At 36.3% G+C, this 26101-nt stretch overlaps 1 long non-coding RNA gene across 2 annotated transcripts in view; it reads right to left on the bottom strand.

Moving 5' to 3' along the window:
- LOC107967188 (uncharacterized) overlaps positions 1 to 26101 on the bottom strand; it is a 78159-nt gene that overhangs the window by 42680 nt on the left and 9378 nt on the right. The window contains exon 4 of one of the 2 annotated variants that reach the window (XR_010147629.1): positions 996 to 1096. This is a non-coding gene — a long non-coding RNA (uncharacterized LOC107967188). Of the gene's footprint in view, positions 1 to 995; positions 1097 to 17484; positions 17770 to 26101 lie in introns of those variants that run through there. The other variant, XR_001707484.4, reaches the window with a different exon arrangement.

Genomic DNA, 26101 nt, shown 5'->3' with positions numbered 1-26101 from the left:
TGGGAATATTTTCTTAATTTCCTTTTTGGATAATTCATTGTTAATGTATAAAATACGTTCAAAATCTCCTTAAGCTGATAGACAACTTCAGCAAAGTCTCAGGATACAAAATCAATGTGCAAAAATCACAAGCATTCCTATACACCAATAATAGATAATCAGAGACCGAAATCATGAATGAACTCCCATTTGCAACTGCAACAAAAAGAACAAAATACCTAGCAATACAACTTACAAGGGATGTGAAGCACCTCTTCAAGGAGAGCTACAAACCACAGCTCAAGGAATAAGAGAGGACAAAAACAAATGGAAAAACATTCGATGCTCAAGAAGAATCAATATCGTGAAAATGACCATACTGCCAAAAGTAATTTGTAGATTCAGTGCGATCCCCATCAAGCTACCACTGACTTCCTCACAGAATTAGAAAAAAAACTACTTTTAAATTTCATACAGAATCAAAAAAGAGCCTGTATACCCAAGACAATCCTAAGCTGAAAGAACAAAGCTGGAGACATCATGTTACCTGACTTCAAACTATACTACAAGGTTTTCCATGACGAAACTGGACCACATAAGGTTTCAATTTATGTTCCTATAATACTCTTACTCATTCCTCAAGTCTAAGCCAAGTTGAATTCTCTGGGAAGCTTTTTCTGACCTCTGAGTCTAGATTAGTCTTATAGCACTCTATAATTCCTATCATAGCATTTACCAAGTTATATTGTAAATGCTCTTATAATTGCCTGCTTCCTCCAATGTGCTGTAATACCGATAAAGGCTAGGCCTGTGTCTGTTTTGTTCATCTTTGAATTCCGGCACTTAGCATCTGTCACGACACAGTAGACACTCTAAATATTCAGAAAAGGATTAAAAAAATGAAAATAAAATGAATATATTTTGATTAGGTCATATAGTAATCACTTAGTACAGGCAGTCTTTCTTTCTGGCTGTTGTGTAGATATTCATTTGGTAAATATTTATTAAGTTCTTACTATGTGCAAGAGCTGCCCTGGGCTTTGGGATCCAGCAGAGATGGAAACTGACCACATCCTTGCCTGGAACACTGTGGTATTTGGCCTGGAAACCATGTACTCTAAATAGTGTATGAGAAAGAGTTAAAAGTTAATTTAATTTCTGTTTTTTCATGAAGTATTTATAATATTGTAGAATATTACATATTACATTTTTCAAATTATTTTTAACACTCCATATGCCCCCAACATCCAAGAGAAGCTCCAGGAATGTCTTGATGTCAAAACTTCTTTAAGATACTATAAGTTAGCTTCTTAACCATGATAGGGCTTTCTCCCAAGCATTTATGGGAGTAAAGAAGGAGAGTCTGCAAGAGCATGGGTATGTGTGAATTGAGTCAAGCTACATAAATAATTTGGAGAGAGCTTGGAAGTGGTGAGGGCAATAGGAATTGTGAGGCTTCTTAAAGAACTGAGAACGTAACATGAGAAAATTCATTCATTAGCATAGCTTAGTCATGGCTTTCTTACTTCATAGAATGTACAACATCTTAGTCTTACACTGCTATCCATCAGGTTTATAACTCCTGCAGTCAGTAGCTGCATCCCATTCATTTATCTGTCTACCATGTTTTAGACCTGGCAAGTGCTCTAGTGTCTGGACTCATAGAAGAAAGTACAAAGCAGACGATTCAAAACAAGAGATAATCAGAGGATTATTGATTTTTTTGCCTTTTGTGTTTTTGCCTTCCTTTTAATATTTTTCTCAAAGTACTATTTGAATAAGTTTTATTCCCATAAATAGAGCTTGATGTAGTAAAAAATTGAACTCATGTTTCTGGACTCCATCCTGTGTAACAGTGAATTTGTATACCTTTGCTCACTTATTCTTCACATCAGTCTTCGGTAGTAAATAGTGTGCATGAGACCCATTTTGTACATAAAAATAACTCAGCCTCAGGGAGGAAGAGTGAGTGACTTGCCCAAGAATTCACAGTTAGGAAGACTCAGGCAGAACCTAAAGTCACACTAAGATGTCCTGTTTCAAAGTTTGTGGCATGCCTCATGCTGCGGCACCTACAAATGCACACTGAAACTCCACTTTGACATTTACCAGTGGTATGCAAATCACTTTGCCCCTTTGAATCTATTTTCTCTATTTAATGAGGATAATTTTATCTGTTTGATTAGTAATTGATATTAATCATTGAAAGGTTTATAAACATTATCACAATCTTCATTAGAACCTTGAAACAGACATTGACAACCTCATTTGACAGATGAGAGAACCTTATTTCCAAGATGTTAAGCAGCTGGCTGCAAGTCACATAGACGGTAATGCCAGAGCTGAGATTTAAACTCAGACATGTCTGATTTGAGCTTGTTCTTGTTTCATTTCACCAGGGGGCCAGATTGTAAATATTTTTGGCTTTGCAGACCATGAGCCTGTTTTGCAATTCTGCCATTATAGTGTCAATGCAGCCTAGACAATATGCAAATAAATGAGCTTGGTTGTGTTGCAATAATACTTATTTATGGACACTGAAATTTGAATTTCATAGAATTGTCTCATCACAAAATATTAACCTTCTTTTGATATTTCAACCTTCATAATGTAAAAGCCATCCTTCAGCTTCAGCCAGGTGTTCAAAGTTAATATCATCAGTGAAAATTATGTTAATAGCATATCAGTAACCCTGATATGTGTGATGGGAATGGCACTTTACATTTATGGTCTTCCTTCCCAAAACCTATAAACTCTATGAGAAAAACATGGATGTAAAGTAAGTAAAGGGCACCCTGTAAAATATCTGACCAGTATATCTCAATATTGCCAAGGTTGTTAAAAACAAAGAAGGTCTGAGAAACTATCACAGCCAAGAGATCCTAGAGGAAGTATGATGACCAAATGCAGTGTGGTATCTTGGATGAGGTTCTGGAACAAAAAAAGGACATTAGGAAAAAAAGAAATGTAATAAAGTATGGACATTAGTTAATAATGTATCAATATTGGTTCATCAGTTGTAACATTTGCATCAAAGTAACGTAAGATGTTCACAATGAGGAAATTAGAAGGTAGGACAAAGGGAACCTCTAGTATTCTTGCAACTTTTCTGCAAATATAAAATTTTGGAAATAGGAAGTTTATTAAATGTTAAGAAATATTGTAAGTATGCTCCCTAAAACAAAACACAAACAAAAACTTTACTCAGAGGTCACTCAGATTTGGCCTGGAAACCATAGCTAGCTGTCCCCTGCACTATGCTACTCTGTCTCTCGTACCTTATTGAGCTTTTCAAAGGAGATCATGTACATAAAAGTACTTTGTAAGACGCAAGCTGTTACACACATGATGGCTTTATTCGTGGGCTTATTTATGTTTATTTATCTAACAAACATACACTGAGTGACTACTATGCACCAGGCACTTTGCTAAAATTTGATCAGTAAAGGTAAGAACACAACCCCTGGCTTTGAGAAGCAGGAAATTTAGAGGAGGATTTAGGCATTTATGTTACTTGCCACAATGACACCAGATAAAATTAGTCCATATATATGCATACCAGCTACAAAATATTTGTAAAGGAAAAGGTGATGAATTCTTTCATCACAAGTAGAAAATAGCATTTCAGAGAAGGAAGTAATATTTGGACTCAGTCTTAAATGGTAAATATGAGCTAAGTGGGAGTATAAAGGTTGAGGCAGAATGGTAGGGGATGAAGGCGTCAGGGAACAATCCAGGCAGAGGGAAGAACCTGAATAAAGGGCTGGACATATGAGAGAACATGGCATGTTTTGAAATCTGCATGAGGTTTATTATGCCTGGGGTGTTGTGGTATTATGGTGCTTACAGAGCACTCACTCTATACCAAACACAATGCCTTTATTTTCTGGGAGGCTCCTAAAGTGCAACTCTGTTATAAGCTGAATTATGTCCCCCACAAAATTCATATGAAGTCCTAACTCCCAATTCCTCAGAATGTGATAGTATTTGGAGAAGGGATCTTTAAAGAGGTTATTAAATTACAATTATGTCATTAGAGAAGGCATTAATTCAATATTACTGCTGCCCTTCTAAGAAGAGGAAATTTGGACACTGACAGATACAGAAGAAACCAACCCTGCCAATACCTTGATCTCAGACTTCTAGCCTCCAGATTAGTGAGAAAATAATTTTCTGTTGTTTAAGCCACCCAATCTGGGGTACTTTGTTATGGGCAGCCCCAGAAGAGGAATCCATTGCCTGGTCTGTAGAGAGGTTTTATTGGAAGGTGATGAATTTAGCTTTGAATCAACTAAGTCTGGCATCTTCTGGGACACCCCAGACATTTCATCACTGGTTTTGGAAGATAGAAGTGAGTTGGAAAAATGCATTTGCAAATCATCAGTATTTGGGTGGTAGTAGACACCGTGAGAATGGATGATATTATTCAAAAAGAGACATAGCGTAAGAGAAAGAAGGCCAAGGATAGTATCTGGGACATGCCACATATCTGAATAAATGTGCGTGTTTGCTCACAGACATGTTTGTACATCCTAGCTGCAGTTAGTCACCAGAGACAGCTCATTTAGAGAGATACAAATTTGGAAGAGAAAATCATTTGGAAAAGAAAAATGCCCTGTAATTACTCTCAAAATGAACAATTTTCTTATTTGAGGCAATTTATCCCTATGATCCATCTGAAAAACACTTAACTTTAAACACTGGATAGAAATAGTTTGAGCTATTTCTTTAAAGGAACTATAACTGGCAAAATAAAGCTCTTGTTGAAGTATAAGGTGAACTGAAAATTTAAGCTCCTGAAATCTGAGGTCTTTATGGGCTGAAAGTGCCATGCTTTGAATATCTCAGAATGCTGTATTTTCATTGGTAAGCTAAGAAATAGGAATATCTATGAAAAGCCAGTTTGAAGATAGAATAGAAAGGCTTTAGTGAGCAAGAATAAAATTTCAGTGACACTTGAAATAATAAAATATCACAGGTCCTTTTCAAGTTTAAAGTTAGCTCACTGTGTGTGTGTGTGTGTGTGTGTGTGTGTGTGTGTGTGTATGTGTGTACAGGTTTAATGCCAGATTTCAGTACATCTTCCTTTTAGAACAAAAGTGATTTTATTTAATATGTAAAGGTAAATTCTGCATTTTACCTAATTTTGACTGAGCTTACATATGCATATACATAGTAGTGATCTCTTAAAAATAACAATATCTTTAAAAAAAACTAGTATGTTAAAAAGCTCAGAGGTAAGAATGGCCTTGTTTAAGCTTTATGTAAGGCCTCAAATGGTAGAAACAGATTCAGCTAATCTCTTGCTTCATCCCTCAGTCCTGCTGCTTCTGGATTAGCTCACTATTTCTGGAAGAGTTTCTTTCATGGAGTGAAGATAACTACAGGTGGTCCCAGCTTTCCATTCAGGCAAGGTTCTCATTGGATCTCAGTGACTCTAATTGAATTGTGTGTCCTTTAAAGAACCAGTCGCAGTGGCCAGAGGTTATATAATGTGCTAATTTTTCTAACCTAGTTTATGTGTTCCACTTGGATTTGGTTTGGGACCCATATTTTCTATAAATGAAAGAAGAGTATACCTGTAAACAGCTGATATAAGACAGAGTGTATGAATGCTGAATGGTTTAAAACACACACACATAGATGTAGGTATACATATATAAAAATATAAGAAAATATAATGCAAGCTAAAAGAATCTTCAGGGTATTCCTATTGCCACTTTATTTATGTATTTGTGAGAGGAACAAAGAGAAGGGGGAAAGACAAATAGTTGAGGGCACTGATGATCTAATATTGTAATTAGACTACTTCAGGAAGATGATCTTCTACAGCATGTTATAGGAATAAAGAACTATGCAGGGTTATTTTGTAGTATAACAATCTAAAAAACTAGACAGCTAATTAGTATTAAATCTTATTTGTATTTATACAGAAAAATTAAGTAATCAGAAGTTTTAATGGAGACAGGGATTGGGAATATGAATAGGGATAGCATATTTTTCAGAAGTGTGTGTGTGTCTGTCTGTCTGTTTGCTGTGGCTTAACCTGAGGCTACTGAGTGATAACATATTTGACACCCACAGAACTGCTTTATGAGGGTAATGGGTAGTATGATGTAAGCTTTTTACGTATTATCAGGATATTGAGGAAATAACTGCAATGTCCCCATGTGGAACAACTCCTACTATAAATGTTCTGGCATAATAGAAAATAGAAAAATTGCACTCAATTTTTATTTTCTCCTAGATCTCTCTCTCTCCCTCCTATGTTTTCCCATCCTTCATTGTGCTGAAACTGCCTTTGCAAAAATCATTACTGAGAAAACTATGATAGTGAAACAGATCTGACCTCAATGACTCCATCTTGCTTCCAAACCTCCCTTCAAGCTGTCCTTATTTCTTCCTGGGTGTAGGCCAAACTAACTTTGGAAGGACCCTGGTTTATAGTTTAACTTTGAAACAAAGATGATAACACCCCTTTCCCCAAACAAACCCCCTTTTTGCCTGGGGACTAGATTGCCTTTGTAGGACTAACAAATTAGCCATAAGATTAGAAATTATGGTTTAGGTATCATGCGGCTAGAGGCTACAACATTCAAAACCTCCTCAATTGCTCATAGAGATATCATCACTACTGTAAAATCTAAGACTGCGGCTTGAGATATTTTTTCAGACCCTGCATTCGGTGGATTATTTGATGTCATCCGGGTAGATAAACTGGCTCATCTGATCTTGTGGCCCCCACCCAGTAAATGACTCAGTGCAAGAGGACAGCTTCTACTCCCTATGATTTCATCTCTGACCCAACCAATCAACACTCCCCACTCCCCGGGCCCTACCTGCCAAATCATCCTTAAAAAAACCCAGTCTCCGAATTTTCGGGGAGATCCATCTGAGTAATAACTCTGTCTCCAATGTGGTGTGGCCGGCCTTTCTTTGCTGTGGTCTGTCTTTGTGCAGCTTGCAGGAAGAACCTGTCAGGCAGTTACAGTAATTTGCCTCATCTGCCTCATCTCCCCACTGGCAGTAAGCCTCTTTCCTCTGCCCCTGGATTCTCTGTTTCTTTGCTAACTAACTCTTAACTATGTGCCAAAATACGTTGATAGCTTGAAGGAGCATTAGAGCTGCATTAAACCAATTTCTTCATTTTACATCTGATGAGTTTTGTGAGAGGCAGAGAGTGTGTGACCTGCCAAAGGCCACATAACCATTTAGTATTGACCCAGAGCAAGAATCCAGGCTTCTTTTTCTCTAAGCCCCTCTCATACAAATGTTCTCTCATTCCACCACTATTACCTGCCCTGCAACCCACAAACATGTACACTCTCTGGGCTCAAACTTTCTTTGCTTCTTCCATAATTATCTCTATCTTGCCTTCCAGCAGTGGTTTTCCCAATGTGGGCAATTCTACCTAACTTTACTCTCTTCCTACCTCTCAACTTGGGCTTGGTGTAAAAGTAGTGTAGTGTAACAATAATAAAATAACATACTGAGTGATCACAAGGCATCCTCCATTAGGCATTTTATATCCATAACCTCCTTTAATTTTCACATAGCTCTATAAAGTAGATATTATTATTTTCCTTATTTTATAAATGAGGTTTAGGGAAGTTATCTGTCTAAAGTCACATTGTTAGTAATTAATGGAAATATGATTGAATGCAGTCCATCTGATTCCAAAGTTAGAACTTTTATCTGCAATAGCCTGCCATACTGATGTTTTGACATCTTGAACCATAGCATCATGCGGCTGACAATTTGTCCAGTCTTACAGTTAAGAAAGTCTAAATGGCAAATGAATGTTTGCCTTGACATAAGGACTGAAATCAGTCATTCTCTGCTTTCGTCTCATTTTTGCAATTCTAATCTTAATTGGAGTGCTCAGCTTGGAATGTTAGTTTCAACCTCAGCACTGAAATTGGCCAAGAAAAGAAGGCAACCAAATGGAGGTGAGAAGTAGAATGATTGTACCAAGAAAACAAAAATTTGAACCTGACTTTCCTAGCATTTCTGACCCAGCTGATTCTCTTTGTGCCACATCACCCTTTTGCTTGTGTTTTCTGTTTTCTTACTACTCCAAGATCTTGATAATATAATCAAATAAAATCCACTTGTCCAACATAAAATATAGCTTATGTTGGCGGAAAAAAATTCTGGGTCATCATAAAACCTCACCAAATCCCTGTAACAGATATTGCAGGCGGCTGGCAGGCAGGACAGAAAGATCCTGAAGTGCAACTAAGTTTAGGTCAATAGGAAGTATTTGTAGTTTGAACTCACGATTTACAATAAAGAGGAAATATGCTGGCTATAAGCAGCAGAAGCATGTAATAACCCAGTCCCAATACCTTCAAAGTTGTTTTTATTGAGCTCCAGCCATCTATAATTTGCTCTCCAGGGCATTCTCAGAAAGTGATTTTATGATATATATTTTTTAAAAAGCTGACTGTTTTCAATAGTTTAGATTTAATTTTTTTCTCAGTCTATTAGATGCGTTAAGTCATGGTATTTTAAGATATAATAGACAAATGCTTTCAGTAGGTAAATTAAAAATAGAATAATAACTGAAACAGTGTGACTAAAAGTAGAGAAGGAATAGTATGATGTTAGAGTGGAGGAGTTAACAGACAAAAGATATCCGAAAATTCAATAGAGCAGACGTCATGAAAGCTACACAGAGGAATAAAGAAAGGTGATAGCATTTCAGCAAAACTTTCTAGATAAAATTATGGTTATTCAGCGCAAGGCTGCTCTTTCTGGAGAAGTTGACAAAAAGGCAGCTCAGGAAGAACAAAATAGAAATGAAATGGCTTCACCCACATTCCTTCTCCCACTTTGCTCTTGGGTGGAGACCGGTTTCTTAGGGCGCACTGCTGTAGCAGTTTTGTACAGTTGGGTGGAGCAGGGTGCTCTACTTCCCAGGCTTCAAGAAGAGGCAGTGCACTATTGTGGTGATGAGAACTTTCTCTAAGCTCTCCCACTTACTCGTTGTGTGACCTTGGCGAAGTTATCCAAATCCTTGAAGCTCAGTGTCTTCATTCATAAAAATAAGGGTAATACTAACACTCATCTCCAGATCCATACATAGAGAGAGCCAATCCAATACTTACCCTAGGGTACAAAAATGTAAATAATGATATACAAAAGATTATCACTTTAGAGTTAGATTTACATGCTCATAGCACATTTACCCATTCACAGGACAATTGAGTCTACCACCTACTCGGCAAGAATAATTTCTAAGAGTATGGTGCCACTGGAGGGCACACAGTATTATTAATACATGTCTGTGGACTGTATCATCTGTTATAAAATTGACTTCATAGCATATTTCATATATGTTGTTTGCTCAGAACACCTACATAGCTAGTTTCAGTTTTGCCTACTTTGTGATAATTAAATGAATTGAGAATTCTCTTTTCAGAGCAACAGAATATAATTCGAAAAATTTTAGTTACATTTTAAAAAGTGTTTGCTTCAATCCATGAAATTGATTTTAAACTTCACTGATGGTTCATGATCCATTGTTCAAAAGCCCTGATACTGGTAATAATATCCAATTACTCAAGGAAAACCCAGCCTCTGTGCACACAGCAGTTTCTGTAGTTGCTTTCCTGGTATAAAAAGCCTTTAATAATTCTGAACAGAACACGGTGATCCAAGTGGAGGATTTAGTTCATGTGGCTATTCTGCATGTGCTTTCTGCTCATAAAAGGACACTGGCCTTTCAAGTGGGCTGGCTTTGGTGACCTCCTGTGGGACTGACCTCTCAGGAAGGGGAATGGCTAGCTACTTTACAAAGGATAAGCAGGAAAATGGAAGTGGTTTGGGCACTGCTTTCTTTTTCCTTTCTCTGGAATTCTGGCCTAGATGAGGGAGTAGGGGTTGGAGGGTGAGTGGAGAGAAATGAGGGAGAATGTCTGGAGCCATTGAAAGGTAAATTAAGAGAGCTCCAAGGCCCAGTTACTCCAATTATTTGTAGTTAAAACATCGTTATGAGCAATTAATGAGCAGCCATATGGCACATTTCTAAAAGTCTAAGCAATAACTAGATATTATTCAGCAAGACTGCTCTCTTCACATCCAGGTGGTTGTAAACAATACAATCTGATTTGGATGGCATTAGAAAGTGAAACAACAAAACACAAAGCAACCACTTTCCCCACAACACACAAACACAGACACACACACACACACACACACACACACAACCTCTTCTCAACAATGACATGGGTTATTTCACTTATTATATAGACTTATGAGACTGATAATTCAAGATACAACTATTATTTCCATTAAGATTCCTTGATACAAGCCACATATGCTTATTCTGGCTAATTTGAGCAACAAAAGGGTCATCAGAGGGCTATGAAGGTAGTTGATGACTAAAGAAAAGGCTTAAAATAACAGTTGTCAGAACAGTTTCCGGAGTAGCTCTGAGGGATCCCTCTGGATGAAAAACTCCAATTCTTTTTTAGTGTGTGTTTTGTTAAAAGTAATGTATTTGTATCTGGATTGAATAACAATGGTAAACATAATAATTCAATTAAACGTATTTAATGAGTGACAATTTATTTTGCCAGGAAGTGTTCTAGGGGCTTGAGATACATCAGTGAATAAAATGAACAAAGTTCTTTGCCCTTATGGGCTTACATTCAGTGTTTTTATAATGCATCCTAAAGTGTAGTCCTAAGCAATGTCAATTAAGGTGGTAAAATTTTTCAATAACATTTTTTTGATAAACTTACTTACCTAAAATTTAAGATTATCTACAAATATTTGATACAGAGGTATGTATTTTTTTCATTTTTAGAATGTGAGAAAGGCTACTAAAGTATCGTAATTATTGAAAAATATACAATAAACATATAACCGTACCTATATTTGGCTAGATGTTATACAAAATAACTCAATAAACTGTGATTTTAACAAAAACCATATTTATAATTTAAGGTTGAGATGTTGCATAATGAATTCAGTTTACTTAAAACTGCTCTCTATACTGAACATAACACTTTTTGAAAAACACTGTTAAACCAAAAGAACACCTCAGAGTAAATACTTAGGGTAAGAATAGCCAGAGTATACTTCAATGTCCAAAAATCCCAATAACCTGGACATAGGATCTTTTGTAAGTACTTCGTAGAAACTCATCTTCATTAAAATCAAAACAGGAGATATAACAAGATAACAGAAGTTAACATAAGGCAGCTTGTGAATTCACAGTAAGTAGTTCCAGTATGACAAAAATGGTATTACATATTGGATTTAATTTAAATAAAATAATACTCTTTCTTCCAGTGAATCATGAAAGTCATTAATTTGCAGAACAATTATATTTTGAAAAGTTAATTTCGTGTCTTCCTCTCCCGCACTTGCCCCTGTGAAGAGCTGAATATAGGAAAATAAGATAGTGTTCTACATTTGGAAGCCTCTTCTCTTTCCTTTCTTTGCTCTCTGCCTTTTTTTTAAAAAAAAGGATTCTCTATTTATTTCTCCATCATGCATCACACATGGCTGTGCACAGGCAATGGCGGCACACCACTGTTACTGTTAATGCCACAGCACCCACTCCTGCTGTTTAGCTGCCAGAAGAGCTCTTTAACGAACCCAAGAAAGCCAGAGTCCATGCTGTTTTTAGCTAGTCCAAAGGCATTGTTTAATATAACCTTGGGATTTCGTTGCCTTCAACTGAAGCTTTTTCTTAGTCAAAGGCAAATAATGATGAATGTTACAATTAAACATTGAAGCATACATATCACAGTGGACTTTTCGATAAACAACCCAGTTTTTTTTGTCTTAATTACATAGAATGATAAGGAAATACCTCTTTAGAAGTAGAAACATACTTCGTAGCCACCTTGATTTTTGTGAGTATATTATCTTCGCTGCCTAATAAGAAACTTTGGGCAAGTGGAATACAGGCTGTGAATTACTGGAAATCCTGCAAAACCCTGGGCCACCATTGACTCCATCCATCTCATGCACCATGCAAGGCAACCCATGAGTTCAGAACAGACATTTGTGTCTACAAAGGGAAAGAGGAGTATATTTTATGTTGTAATTTTTCTACTGCTTCCAAACCATGTCCTTAGACTGTAAATTTCCCCTCAGAGAGTAGCAGTTTTTCCTTCATGTTTGCTGCAGGAGGAATAGACCCCCAAATAATAAGCACAACTCCCTCCCACTCTTGTCTAAGTAATACTTTGACATTGACCATTTTACTCATGAAAGGTGATTTGAGACAAGGTCACAAAAGTCTCAAAGGGTGTGAATCAGGATTTTTAGCTGGAGGAACCCTGACTCACCAGTTGCCATTGACCAAGTCACTTCTTCACTATGATTCTATGGAAGGTTTTCCCCTATGCTCCCAAGAGAACACTTTGTTTGGCACTTTGCAGCTATACTGAGGGAATTGATTTGTGTGGAGTTTTTTGAGTTAAGAATTTTGAACCGTAATGTGCTTCCTAAAGCTAGGAAAGTAAAATGGATGGGGTAAGCCTGGTAGCAATAGCATGGAATCAATCATCAGAAGGCCTGAATCTGACCCTAGACTTACATGCTGAGAAAAAATCTTGGAAATTACTCGGAGATTAATTTTGTTGTACATAACAGTCCTAGAAAATTCCAGCACTTAGAGTTTTTGGAAGCAACAGTGCATTGTGATTTAGAACATGGTGCTTATATTAGAATTGCATTCTCTGTAAATTATTACCTGCGTAACTAGTTACCTAACCTCTTTAAACTTCATTTTCTTCTAAGGTAAAATGATACTTACCATTAGGAGTTTTTGAATTAATAAGTGAGATAATCAAATAAAATTTTAAGATAATGTTCTACACATTGCCATTGTCGTTGTTGCTATTTTCATTATAATTATTATGTGAAAATTAAATGAAATAAATAATGGCTGAAAAATGTCTTGTAAAGGGTAAAGTTTTATCTGCACTAAAATTATTGCATAACAATTTAATATTAATAAAGCAACTTAATCCATCGTCATTTCAGCCTCATAGCAACTCACTAGAACTGTAAAATTTTAATTTCTAATGAATGGGCTTCCACACACATTGCTTGATATATTTTACTTACCATCTCTGTGGAGCTTATTACTAGTAAGATCACCTTTTATAAATGTTTGGTTTGTGCCTAGGGAAATCTTATTATTTTCAAAATAATACCCAAACAGAATTTTACCAAGGCATAAGCACTCAATCATTATTTTGTTTAATAAAAAATAAGTTACCGGCTGGGCACGGTGGCTCACGCCTGTAATCCCAGCCCTTTGGGAGGCCGAGACGGTGGATCACTTGAGGTTAGGAGTTCGAGAGCAGTCTTGCCAACCTGGTGAAACCCCGTCTCTACTAAAAATACAAAAATTAGCCGGGCATGGTAGCACATGCCTGTAGTCCCAGCTACTCGGGAGTCTGAGGTGGGAGAATTGTTTCAATCTGGGAGGCGGAGGTTGTAGTGAGCCGAGATTGCGCCATTGCGCTCCAGTCTGTGCGACGGAGCGAGACTCCGTCTCAAAAACAAACAAAAAGTTATCATTCATAAATTTAGTCATCCAAATCAAATACTATGACACTTTATTATGTGGAAATTTGGGATCATAGAAGTGAAGCTTCTGTATAACTGAAGTTTTACTATTTTAACCATCATTTTCAATTGTTTTTGAAATAACTCTTTCTACACTTTATAATTTCTTACTTTCTTAAAAATACGGATTATAATGTGACACTTTCTCAGTAACTGCAAAGAGCATGATGGCTACTGGCAATTGCATTAAGTTCTATTCTGGTAGGTTTTGTTTTTCTCTTTTTCATTGTCCAGCCATCAACTACCCCTCCCAGGGTTCATGTGGCCATCTGTCTCCGAATTTACTGTTTCTGATCTACTGAGCTATGAGAATTCAGGTGACTCAGAGATTTATTCTTGTGTATAAATGAAGAGACTATTTTCTTGTTCCACAAAATACTAAACTTTTAGTGCAAGGGAATTGAGCAGTTATTATAGGAGTTAGGGGCTTTTTTTTTTCTTTATTTCTGAGTGCTCAACTGCTCTGATAATAATTAAAATTTCCAGAAAAAAATATTTCTGGGAACATAAAGAACAAAAATACAAAGGATTTGGGGATACAGGCATACTTTGTTAATATGGTTTGGCTGTGTCCCCACACAAATCTCATCTCAAATTGTAATCCCACCAGGTTGAGGGTAGTTTTCCCCATGCTGTTCTTATGATAGTGAAGGAGTTTATTAGGGAGAATTCACTCACATGATCACAAGGTGAAATCCCGTGATAGGCCCTCTTCAAGCTGAGGAGCAAAGAAGCCACTAGTGCCACAGCTCGAGTCTCAAAGCCTCATAAGTAGGGAAGCTGGCCTTGCGTGGTGGCTCACAGCTGTAATCTCAGCACTTTGGGAGGCCGAGGTGGGCGGATCACCTGAGGTCAGGAGTTCAAGACCAGCCTGACCAATATGGAGAAACCCCGTCTCTACTAAAAAATAAAAAATTAGCCGAGCATGGTGGTGCATGCCTGTAATCCCAGCTACTTGGGAAGCTGAGGCAGGAGAATCGCTTGAACCTGGGAGGCAGAGGTTGCAGTGAACTGAGATCTGCCATTGCATTCCAGCCTGGACAACAAGAGTGAAACTCCATCTCAGAAAAAAAAGTAGGGAAGCTGACAGTGCAGCCTTCAGGGGCCTGAGAGCCCTGGGCAAACCACCAGTATATGTCCAAGAGTCCAAAGGCTGAAGAACCTAGAGCCTGATGTTCAAAGGCAGGAAGCATCTAGCATGGGAGAAAGATGAAAACCGGAAGACTTAGCAAGCCAGCTTATCCCACCTTCGTCCTCCTGCTTTTTCTACCTACACTTGCAGCAGATTGGTTGGTGCCCACCCACACTGAGGGTGGGTCTTCCTCTCCCAGTCCACTGACACAAGTGTTTACTTCCTCTGGCAATGCCCTCACAGTCATACCCAGAAACAATACTTTCCATCCCTTAATCCAGTCAGGTTGACATTTAATATTAACCATCACGGAAGATAATTGTAAATTTCCTGATGACCTATAGTTGATAATATTTTCCAAATTTTCTAATATAATAATAAAAACTAACATTGTTGAATGGTTAATGTATACCATTTTAAAACTTTACATGGTTTGTTTATTTTATTTAACGAACACTGATATAGTTCCTATTTACATACCAGATTCTCCACTAAGCCATATACAAATATTAACTTATTAAATTACATAAATTTCTACGTGTAAGTAATCACTTCTTAAAAGTCTCATTATTCTTGATCTATAGGTGGGGAAACTGAGCCTCTGAGAAGTCCTATAATGTGCTCAAGGTCTCAGAGCTATTGAATGGAACAGCCAGTATCAAAGACAGGATCCTATGTTTCTAAGAATATGATCTTATACCATAAACACTCCAACAGACAGTTAACCTTGAAAATAGAAACATTCACTCTGAGAATCGGAATCCAGTATTATTAAATCTAATGGTTCAGGATAAAAGTGAGATAATTCTCAAATTGGCAAAAAAAAAAATGGATGGAGGGGAACCTTCCATTTAAAATAAAGGAGAAGCAGGTTTGGGAGTTATTGTTAGGAATGTAAAACATCCACTTTCCCCCTCTGATTTGTCTCCATCCAATTCCTAATCTAGACTATAGGACATGATGTATCAGTTTTCTCCATATTTCATTACTTACATGGATCAAGAGCACAGGCTCTGACTTCAGGTTACTTGGTTCAAATACAGATTCTGCTGTCTGAATGTGGGAAATTTAAGTTTTCCTGAGAAGTTTCCTCATTTGTGAATTGGTGCTAGAATAGTACCTACCTCATAAGGTTATTTTGAAAGTTAAATAAAAGTTCTTAGCAGACAGTATAGCATATATTAATTGATCAATAAATGCTCATTTTTAATGTCATCATTTTGAAAATGTGTTCCATAGAAAGCTGATACAACAAGCAGCTCACTGAATAAAAGACTGCCTCTATTAATGAATTTGGGAAGTGTTACTTTTTCTTTAGTTTCTTCGTAGAGAGTCACTATGTAAATTGTCATAAATGTGCTTTAAAAATAACTGATATGAAAAGTGTTTAACTTTATTTAGCTCAGTATCTCTCAAACTTGTTTGTCCACAGAACCTATGTATGTATGGTGTTTCTGCACATGTGTATGTAAGCTATTCAATCCAAAAACTGTTCTGTTTTTCACAGAACACATTGCTGGGAAATTGTGTCCCTCACTAAAATATCTGAAATTGGAGTGATGAGAAATTGCAGAGTGGTGACTAATGTGATAATTCCAAATCTGGATCATATCAGTAAGCTTCAAATATCAGCATGTCTGTTACTGGGACTAAGGCACTTGGAACTTAGATTTCCTGAAGATTAACTTCATGTGTTTCTAGGAGAAACTCTTGGTTTGGCCTTCTGAATCTTAATCATTACTGCCATCATCACCATCATCATATCATCATCATCACTGCTTGCATATATTTAGTGGTTGAATATATGCCAAGCACAGTGCTAAGTGTTTTATTTGCATTAGTCCTAATGGCTGCCCTGTGAGGTAGGCATTCAACTCTAATTTTTATATAGTGGGACATGGGCTTAAAGAGGTTATGTGCCCAAGATAACAGGGTTAAATATAGAATACTGTCTTCTGTATCTAACTGTCCTGAAAAGTGGCTTGACATATTACTGGTGAGAATAATTGCTAGTAAAAAAGTTATAACAGTAGCTCACCTGGGGGTGTGCTATGATCTGTGACTGGGCATTTCAGAAGCATGCCCTCTTAGGAGGTGAGTTTCCTTAAAAGCTCTGCCATCTCTGTGTGTGTCAGACAAATGCCCCCTCAAAGGCCCAGACTATAGGAAACCTAAAAGTAGCAAAGCAGCAGGAGGGAGTGTGGCCCATTTAGTATTGGGAATGAGTTTGCTTCATCACAGAACAGTCTCTTTCTTTTTAATTTTGGAATAGTGAAGCTGAACTTCATCATGCTGCTCACATTAAGGTCTGTTACAGGTTTTCATGGTGCAGTGAAAGAGCCAGGCTTATACCTGGAGACCATCACTTAGTACCTATAGATGATAGGAACAGAAATATGTGGGACACGGGTCTGCAAACTATGCCTGTACAGCATATCTGGCTTGTCCCCTATTTTTTGCATGCTTGTAAGCTGGGAATGGTTTTAAGATTTTAAAATGGTTACACTATATCTATGCAATATCCTCAGTTGTGTTTCTTGGTTCATACAGCTGAAAATATTTACTGCCTGGCCTTTAAAAAAACATTTGCTGATCCCTGATTCAGTATATTAATTTCATGGACTGTCCAATGTTCACAGCTAAAATAAACAAACAAAAAATCAAAATAAATATCAAGCACCAACTTAGCTTAACCATTACGGGAGAGGTTAACATTTTCTGCAGAAAATATTACCCATAGGAGGAATCCCAGAGAATGGTCAATTAGTGTTTTATTGCAGATTTAATTTGTATTTTAATAAATGCAGTATGTAATCTAAATATCTCAAATCCTGGTAGCCATGATGGTTACACCTCTTCTGGCCCTTCCTTCCCCATAGTTGATAGAAGCTGGGACGAACACTTGACAAGTTATGTCAATCAGACTCTTTTTCCTGATGGATCAGGGAATAGGATTACAGTTAGCATCTGAATGTGGGTTGATTTTAGGCACAGTTAAATACTCTTGCTGTGTGAGTCAGCCATTTTAAGCATGTCCACAGAGATCAGAGAAAGTTGTTCTGCAAAGGAATAAGAATATGAGTAGAGAACAGAAGAGAATCAAGCAGAGAAACTACTACCTGATTACAGACAGCTGTCTAGTTTTTGGTTTCAGGAATCTCTAGAGCTGCTTTCCAACATGGTAGTCACCTGTGGCTACTAAGTCCTTGCAATGTGGCTAGTCCAAATTAAGTTGTCTGTACGTGTAAAATATACATTAGATTTCAGAAACTTGGTGCAAAAAATGGTTTTAAAATTTCATCAATATTTTATATTTATTCCATGTTGAAATGATAATATTTTGGATATATTGGGTTAAAATCATTTAACTTTATTCCCTTTTACTTTTTTAAAATGGCTACTAGGAAATCTAACCTTATTAATGTGTTATCTATTAGACTTCTATTAGACACTGGTGCTCTAGAGATTCAGCTACTTTGATTCTAAGAAATACTGATACCTATATATCACACTCCTCTACTCTACCTTATTTTTCTTTTGCTGAACCTAAATCAAGTTGGTTTTAGTTAATGCAAAAAAAGACTCTTGATAAAACAATGAGCCCTTTCCACATGCCTAACTTATAATATCTCATGCAATGGAAAAATTTTACTCAATATGACAATTTGCCAGAGCTAAAGACCTTACCCTTCAGACTTCTGGTTCTAAAATGGCAGTGTAGAAGCAAGTTGGCTTCATCCCTACCCCCGAAGAGAATGAAAAACAAATATACAGTGCCCGAGATTATCACCAGCAATATCCCAGAAGTCAAATATGGGAATGAGATAGTTTCTAGGGCCACAGAGAAGTGAAGCAACTCTGAGCAGATGGTAAGATAATTGTAATTTCATATTTGTAGTGGCCCTTCTTCCAGTATGTCTGGCACAAAATGCACAGGACTCTTCCCTCTGACTCACGGTTTCTACACCGGAAAAAGTGAGATTGAGGTGGACAAGCAGCTTCCTACTATCTAGAATTCCCTGTCAGGGGACCAGTCCCTGCTTCAACCCAAAGGAAGCATTGAGAGCAACTAAAGGGAGAAATATCCTTGAGCATAGCCAGAGACAAAGTGGGAGGTGGATGTATCACCCAGAGCCCTGGAACTTCTGCCCTGTAACTAGGCCATAGCCAAATCAGAGTGGCTCTTTGGCAGCACCATACTATAAGAGGTTTTATCCACAGTTACCATGGACAGAAACCACTAGCCAGCCTTCCCACACTATCAAGATTTTCCCTTTGGGACCTCTCCCATTTAGGATGGGCAGCACTCTGTTTACTAAAACTGAGGCCAATGTGGGTTTAAGATGCCAATGCCATCTAGTACTCAAAAGGAGGCAGCAACCTAGCAGAAAAAAAAGAAAAGAATAGGTAAATTACAAAGAATTTCTAGGCAATGATATTCAATAAAAAGTAAAACAAGCCAGTTAGAGAAAACTAGAACAAATAACTAACCCTTTAATACAAATAAACAGATATGGATCCCCAAAAATCAACAACAAACAGGGAACCATGACGTTCTCAAATGAACAACACAGGGAACCAGTAACTAGCTCAAATGAGACAGCAATATGTGGACTCTCTGACCAAGAGTTAAAATTAACAGTTTTAGAAAATTCAGTGATCTTCAAAATTACAAAGAAAACAACTCAGAAATTTATCAGAAAAATTTAACAAAGATATTAAAATAATTTAAAAAATCAAACAAATATTGGAACTGAGAAATGCACTTGCTGAACTTTAAAATTTGTTAGAAGACATCAACAGCAGGACGAATCAAGCAGAGGAAATAATCTGTGAGCTTGAAGATAGGCTACTTGAACATAAACATTCAGAAAAGAAAAAAGAGTAAAAAGTAATGAAGGTTGCATGCAAGATAGAGAATTACTTCAAAGACCAAATCTAAGAATCTTGGTGTTGAAGAGGGAGTTAAGCAGGAGTAAGTGGTAGAAAGCTTATTCAAAGAAATAATAACATAAAACATTCTAAAATTTGAGAAAGAGACAAATATCCAGGTACCAGAATGTCAGAGAACACCAAACAGATTCAAAACAAATAGGACAACCCCAAGACATATAACAAGCAAATTCTCAAAGGACAAGGACAAAGAGAGGATTCTAAAAGCAGCAGCACCAAAACAAAAGAAGCAAATAACATATAAAGGAGCTCCAATGATCAGGCAACAGCCTTCTCAACAGAAAATACAGAGGCTGGGAGGGAGTGAAACATTTCAAAGTGCTCAAAGAAAAAACCTGGCATCAAAGAATAGTGTATCCAACAAAGGTATCCAAATATAAAGGTGAGAGAAAGATTTTTCCAGACAAAACCTGAGAGAGTTCACTACCACCAGACTTGCCTTATAAGAAATGTCAAAGGGAGTTCTTAAATCTAAAAGAAAAATTACTAACGTGCCAAAATAAAACACTTGAAGGTACAAAACCTACACTAGTAAAATTAAGTACATGAGCAGATACAAAAAGATGTAATACCATAATTGTGATGTGCAATCCACTCATAACTCTAGTATGAAGCCCAAAAGACAAATGTATCAAAGTAATAAAACTTACAGCAACCTGTTAAGAAATAGGTAATATAGAAATATATACATGAAGACAAAATAAAGTCAAAATGTTTGTTTGCTTGGGGGTGATGGAGTTAAATTATAGAAGTATTTTTTTAATGTTTACTTTGTGTCTATTCTTTTCTTTATGATCTAAGTTGTCACCTGTTAAAAATAACTTATTATATCCATAAGATGTGTTTTGTAAACCTCATGATAACCACAGTGAAAAAAAACCTATAATAGATTACTTAAAAATAAAAAGTGCTGAATTCTAGTGTGCTACCAGAGAAAATTGCTTAACCACAAAGGAAGGCAGTGTCAAAGGAAAGAAGAAAGAAAAGATTACAAACAACCAGAAAACAAACAACAAAATGGCAGTAGTCAATCTCTACTCATCAGTAACAAGGAATGTAAATGGACTGAATTCTCCAATTAAAAAGTCTATAGGAAACCAACTTTACCTATAAGGACACATAGAGACTGAAAGTGAAAGAGTTAAAAAAGATATTCCATGCAACTGGAAACCAAAAATGAGCAGGAGTAGCTATACTTATATCAGATAAAATAGACTACAAATCAAACACTGTAAGAAGGGACAAGGTTACTATATAATGAAAAATAGGTCAATTCAGCAAAAGGATGTAACAATTATAAATATCTATGCACCCAACATCAGTGCCCTCAAGTACATAAAGCAAACTTTAATAGATCTAAAGAGAGAGATAGACTGAAATACAATAATGGTAGGGGACTTTAACTCCTCATGTGCGGTAATGGACAGATCATCCAGACAGAAAACCAACAAAGAAATATTGTTGTTAATTACTTAGTAGACCAAATAGTCCTAACTGACATTTATAGAATGTTGCCTCCAACTGCTGCAGAATACACACTCTTTTCATCAGCAATTGGAACATTCTCCAGAACAGACCAAATCTTAGGCCACAGAACAAGTCTCAAGAAATTTGAAAGAGTAGAAATCATATAAAGTATCTTTTCTGACCCCAATGGAATAAAATTAGAAATCTATAACAAGAGGAACTTCAAAAAATACACAAACACGGGAAACTTAAACAACATGCTCCTAAATGACCAAGTGGTCAATGAAGAAATTATAAAGGAAATCAATCAATTTCTTGAAACAAATAAAAATGGCAAAACAACATATCAAATCTAAGGGCCCAGCAAAAGCACTATTAAGAGGGATGTTTATAGAAATAAACAGCTATATCAAAAAAGTAGAAAGACTTCAAATAAACAACTTAAGGGTGTACCTCTTGGAGGGAAAAAAAATAGTAGAAGGAAGGAAATAATGAAGAACAAAGCAGAAACAAATGAAATTGAGGCTAGAAAAACAATACGGAAGATGAACAAAACAAAAATTTGGCTTTTTGAAAAAAGAAACAAAATCAGCAAACCTTTAGCTAGACTAACAAAAAAAAAAAAAAAAAGAAGAACCAAATAAGTAAATTAGAAATGAAAATAGAAACGAAACAACTGAGATCACAGAAATACAAAGAATCATTAGACATCATCATTAACATAAACAAATGCCAACAAATTTGAAAATCTAGAATAAATAGATAAATTCCTGGACACATACAACCTACCAAGATGGAACCTTGAGAAACAGAAAATCTTAGCAAACCAATAATAAGTAATAAAATTGAAGCCATAATAAAAAGTCTCCCACCAAAGTAAAGCCTAGGACCTGATGGTTTCACTACTGAATTCTACCAAACATTTAAAGAAAAGCTAGTATTGGTCCTAATTAAACTCTTCAGAAAAACTGAAGAGGAAGGAATACTTCCAAACTTATTCTACAAGTCAGGCATTACTGTAGTTCCAAAACCAGACAAGAGCAGAACAGCAACAATAACAAACTACAGGCAAATATCACTGATGAACACAGATGCAAAAATCTCCAATAAAATGCTAGCAAACTGAATTCAACAACACATTAAAGAAATTATTCACCGTGATTGATTGAGATTCATCCCCGGGATGCAAAAATGATTCAACATATGTAAATCAATAAATGTGATACATTACATTAACAGAACCAAGAACAAAAGACATATAATTTCAATAGATGCTGAAAGAACATTTGATGATAAAATTCAACAGCCTTTTGTTATAACATTCTTTTATCAAACTGGGTGTAAAAGGAACTGACCTCAACATAATAAAGACCATATATGACAAACTCATAGCTAACGTTGTACTAACTGGGGAAAAATTTAATACCTTTCTCCTAAGATCTGGAAAAAAACAAGGAAAGCCAATTTTGCTACTTTTGTTCCACATAACACTGGAAGTCCTGGCCTAAGTAATTAGTAAAGAGAAATAAATAAAGAAAATGCAGCTGGGCATGGTGACTCACGCCTGTAATCCCAGCACTTTGGGAGGCCGACGTGGGTGGATCACTTGAGGTCAGAAGTTTGAGACCAGCCTAACCAACATGGTGAAACCCTGTCTCTGTTAAAAGTACAAAATTAGCCAGGTGTGGTGGTGTATGCCTATAATCCCAGCTACTTGGGAGGCTGAGGTAGGAGAATCACTTGAACCTTTGAGGCGGAGGTTGTGGTGAGCTGAGATCACATTATTGCACTCCAGCCTGGGCAACAAGAGCAAAACTGCATCTCAAAAAAAAAGAAAAAGAAAAATGCAAATTGGAAAGAAAGAAGTCAAATTAAGCTTGTTGACAGACAACATGATCTTATACTTCGAAAACCTAAAGATTCCGTCAAATAGAACCAACAAACAAATTCAGTAAATGTCCAGGATTAAAAATCAGCGTACAAAAATTAGTAGCATTTATATATACACAACAAACAATCTGAAAATGAAATCAAGAAAGCAATCCCAGTTACAATATCTACAAAGAACATAAAATACTTAGCAATCAATCTGACCCAAGAAATTAAAGATTTATACAAGGAAAACTATAAGACACTGATGAAAGAAATTGAAGAGTATACTAAAAGCTGGAAAGATATTTCATGTTCATGAATTGAAAGAATCAATATTGTTAAACTGACAATTGTACCTAAAGCAATTTATAGAGTCAATGCAATACTTACCAAAATACCAATAATGTTCTTCATAGAAATAAAGAAAAATTCTAAAATGTATATGGAACCACAAAAGACCTCAAATAGCCAAAGTAATCTAGAGTAAAAAGAACAAAGCAAAAGGCATCACACTATCTGACTTCAAAGCATACTGTAAAGCTGTAGAAACTTAAATCAGCATAATACTGGCATAAAAACAGACACATAGGGAACCCAGATATAAATCTATGTATTTAGAGCCAACTCATTTTTGACAGTTTCCAAGAACATACAGTGGGAAAAGGACAGTGTCTTCAATAAATGGTACTGAGGAAACTAGATAACCATATGCAGAAGAATGAAACTAGACTCCTATTTTTCATCATATACAAAAATCAAATCACAATATGTTAACAACTTTAATCTAATACTTGAGATTTTGAAACTACTAGAAGAAAACTTTAGGGGACACTCTAAGACATTGGTCTAGGCAAATTTTGTGTGTGTGTGTGGGTAAGACCTCAAAAGCACAGGCAACTGAAGCAAAAATGATAAATGGGATTACAACATGCCAAAAAGCTTCTACACAGAGAAGAAAACAATCAACAAAGTGAAGAGGCAACACACAGACTGGGAGAAAATATTTGCAAACTATCTATCTGACTAGGGACTAATAACAAGCATATATAAGGAATTCAAACAGCACAATAGCAAAAAAAAAAAAAAAAGAATCTGATTTTAAAATGGAGAAAATATAGAAAATATCTGAGTAGATACCTGAGTAGGTATTTCTTAAAAGAGTACATACACATAGCCAACTGGTCTATGAAACATCACTAATCATCAGGAAAATGCAAATTAAAACCACAGTGAAATACCTCACCCCAGATAAAATGGCTTTTATCAACAAAACAGGCATAACAGATGCTGGTGAGGATGTGGAGAAAGGGGAACCCTTCTACACTGTTGGTGGGAATGTAACTTAGTATAGCCACTATGGAAAAGTGTATGGAGCTTCTCCAAAAAAGTGAAAACATAACTACCATATGATCCAGCAATTCTGCTACTGGTTATATATCCAAAAGAAAGAAAATCAATATACAGAAAAGATATGTGCACTCTCGTGTTTATTGCAGCACTGAATTTACAATAGCCAAAATATGGACTCAGTCTAAGTAGAACTGGAGGTCATTACATTAAGTGAAATAAGCCAAACACAGACAGATGAATATCACATGGTTTCAATCATTTGTGGGAGCTAAAAAAGGTGGATCTCATGAAGATAGTGATTAGAATGATGGTAATCAGAGGCCAGGAAGGGTAGAGAGGGGAGGATGAAGAGAAGTTGATTAATGAGTACAATATACAGTTTGATAGAAGAAATTAAGACCTAGTGTTTGATAGATAGTAGGCTGACTACAGTTTAGGATAATCTATTGTATATTTCAGAATAGCTGGCAAATGTTTCTAGCATAAAGAAAAGACACATATTTAAGGTGATGGATATCCCAATTACACTGATTTAATCTTTATTAATTATGCAAATGTATTACATTATCACATGCACCCCCAAATATGTACATCTATTATGTATCAGTAAAAAATAAAAACATTAAAAACAACATACATATTATTCCTTAATACAGCATTAGATAATATTAAAAGCTACCATTTATTGGGCATTTACATTGTATCACTAAGGCTGTTACCTGATTTGCCCAAGGTGACATTGCTAATAAGTGAGGGTGTTGGTTTGATATAAATCCTCTGCTCTTGAACTTTAGATTCTCTCAGTCATGAATTGATAGCATTTGTGCCAGAGATAGGGTTGTGATATGATTTGTGTTGACTTGGTTTGCATATATAAAGAAAATAGTGGGCATCAAGGGTCGTGAAAGTCCCTAGGGAAACTAAGGGAAGTGAAAGACTGGCTGGAAAAAAAAAAAAAAGAAACCACTCTTTCCCTCTTCCCTACTGTGTGATCAGGTAACATGTCAGAAACATAGGTAGAATATCAAGTCCCTGCTGTTTCTGCTGTGTCACTCCTGGGAAAACTAGACTTTCTGCAATCTCTGCAGGATGTATTGGAGTAATCTAGCTCATCAGGAGGCCCAGACGGATTGCAATACTTTGGGAATGTGCACTAAGTCAGACGGGGAGCGGGGAGCTTCTGTGAGCTGCAGGAGACAGATTCCTTTTGGTTAAAGAATGGCCTCACAATCTTCTGCTTCCTGGCTGCAGCCTCTGCTGCTGCATTCACATTAGCATGAGCTCCCCAGAGATTATCTCTTCTCAGAGCTTGGAACAGAACCCTGTTCTCCAGGAAAAGTTAATTCACATCATATGGGGGAACAAATTACTCCCAGATAGTAGATTATTTTGTTTGTCTTTTCATAAGATCAGACTCAATAATAAAAATCTTAACGATGATGATGATAATGACACTATAGAAATGCAAAGTCTTTGGATTGTTATTCTTGCACAAAACCATTTAAGAATCCTAATTTTACTGCATACTTATATTGGCCAGGCAGTTGTTTAGTTTTCCTTCATCATATTCTTTTGTCATTGATGTATTGAGTTTCCAGATGCTTATTGTACTCTGTGACTAATTATCTATTGGAACAATTATATTAACTACCCTATCACTTGAAAAATAGTTTTAAAAGTTTAAAAAGTAAAAGAAGAGTGATAAGATTATACTGAGTGGCATTTCCAAATTTTTTGGAAACACATATT

Source organism: Pan troglodytes, chromosome 9 (genome assembly GCF_028858775.2).
Source record: "Pan troglodytes isolate AG18354 chromosome 9, NHGRI_mPanTro3-v2.0_pri, whole genome shotgun sequence".
NCBI lineage: Eukaryota > Metazoa > Chordata > Mammalia > Primates > Hominidae > Pan > Pan troglodytes.
Note: the sequence above shows the minus strand (reverse complement) of the source record. Positions and strands in the feature narration are given on the sequence as shown.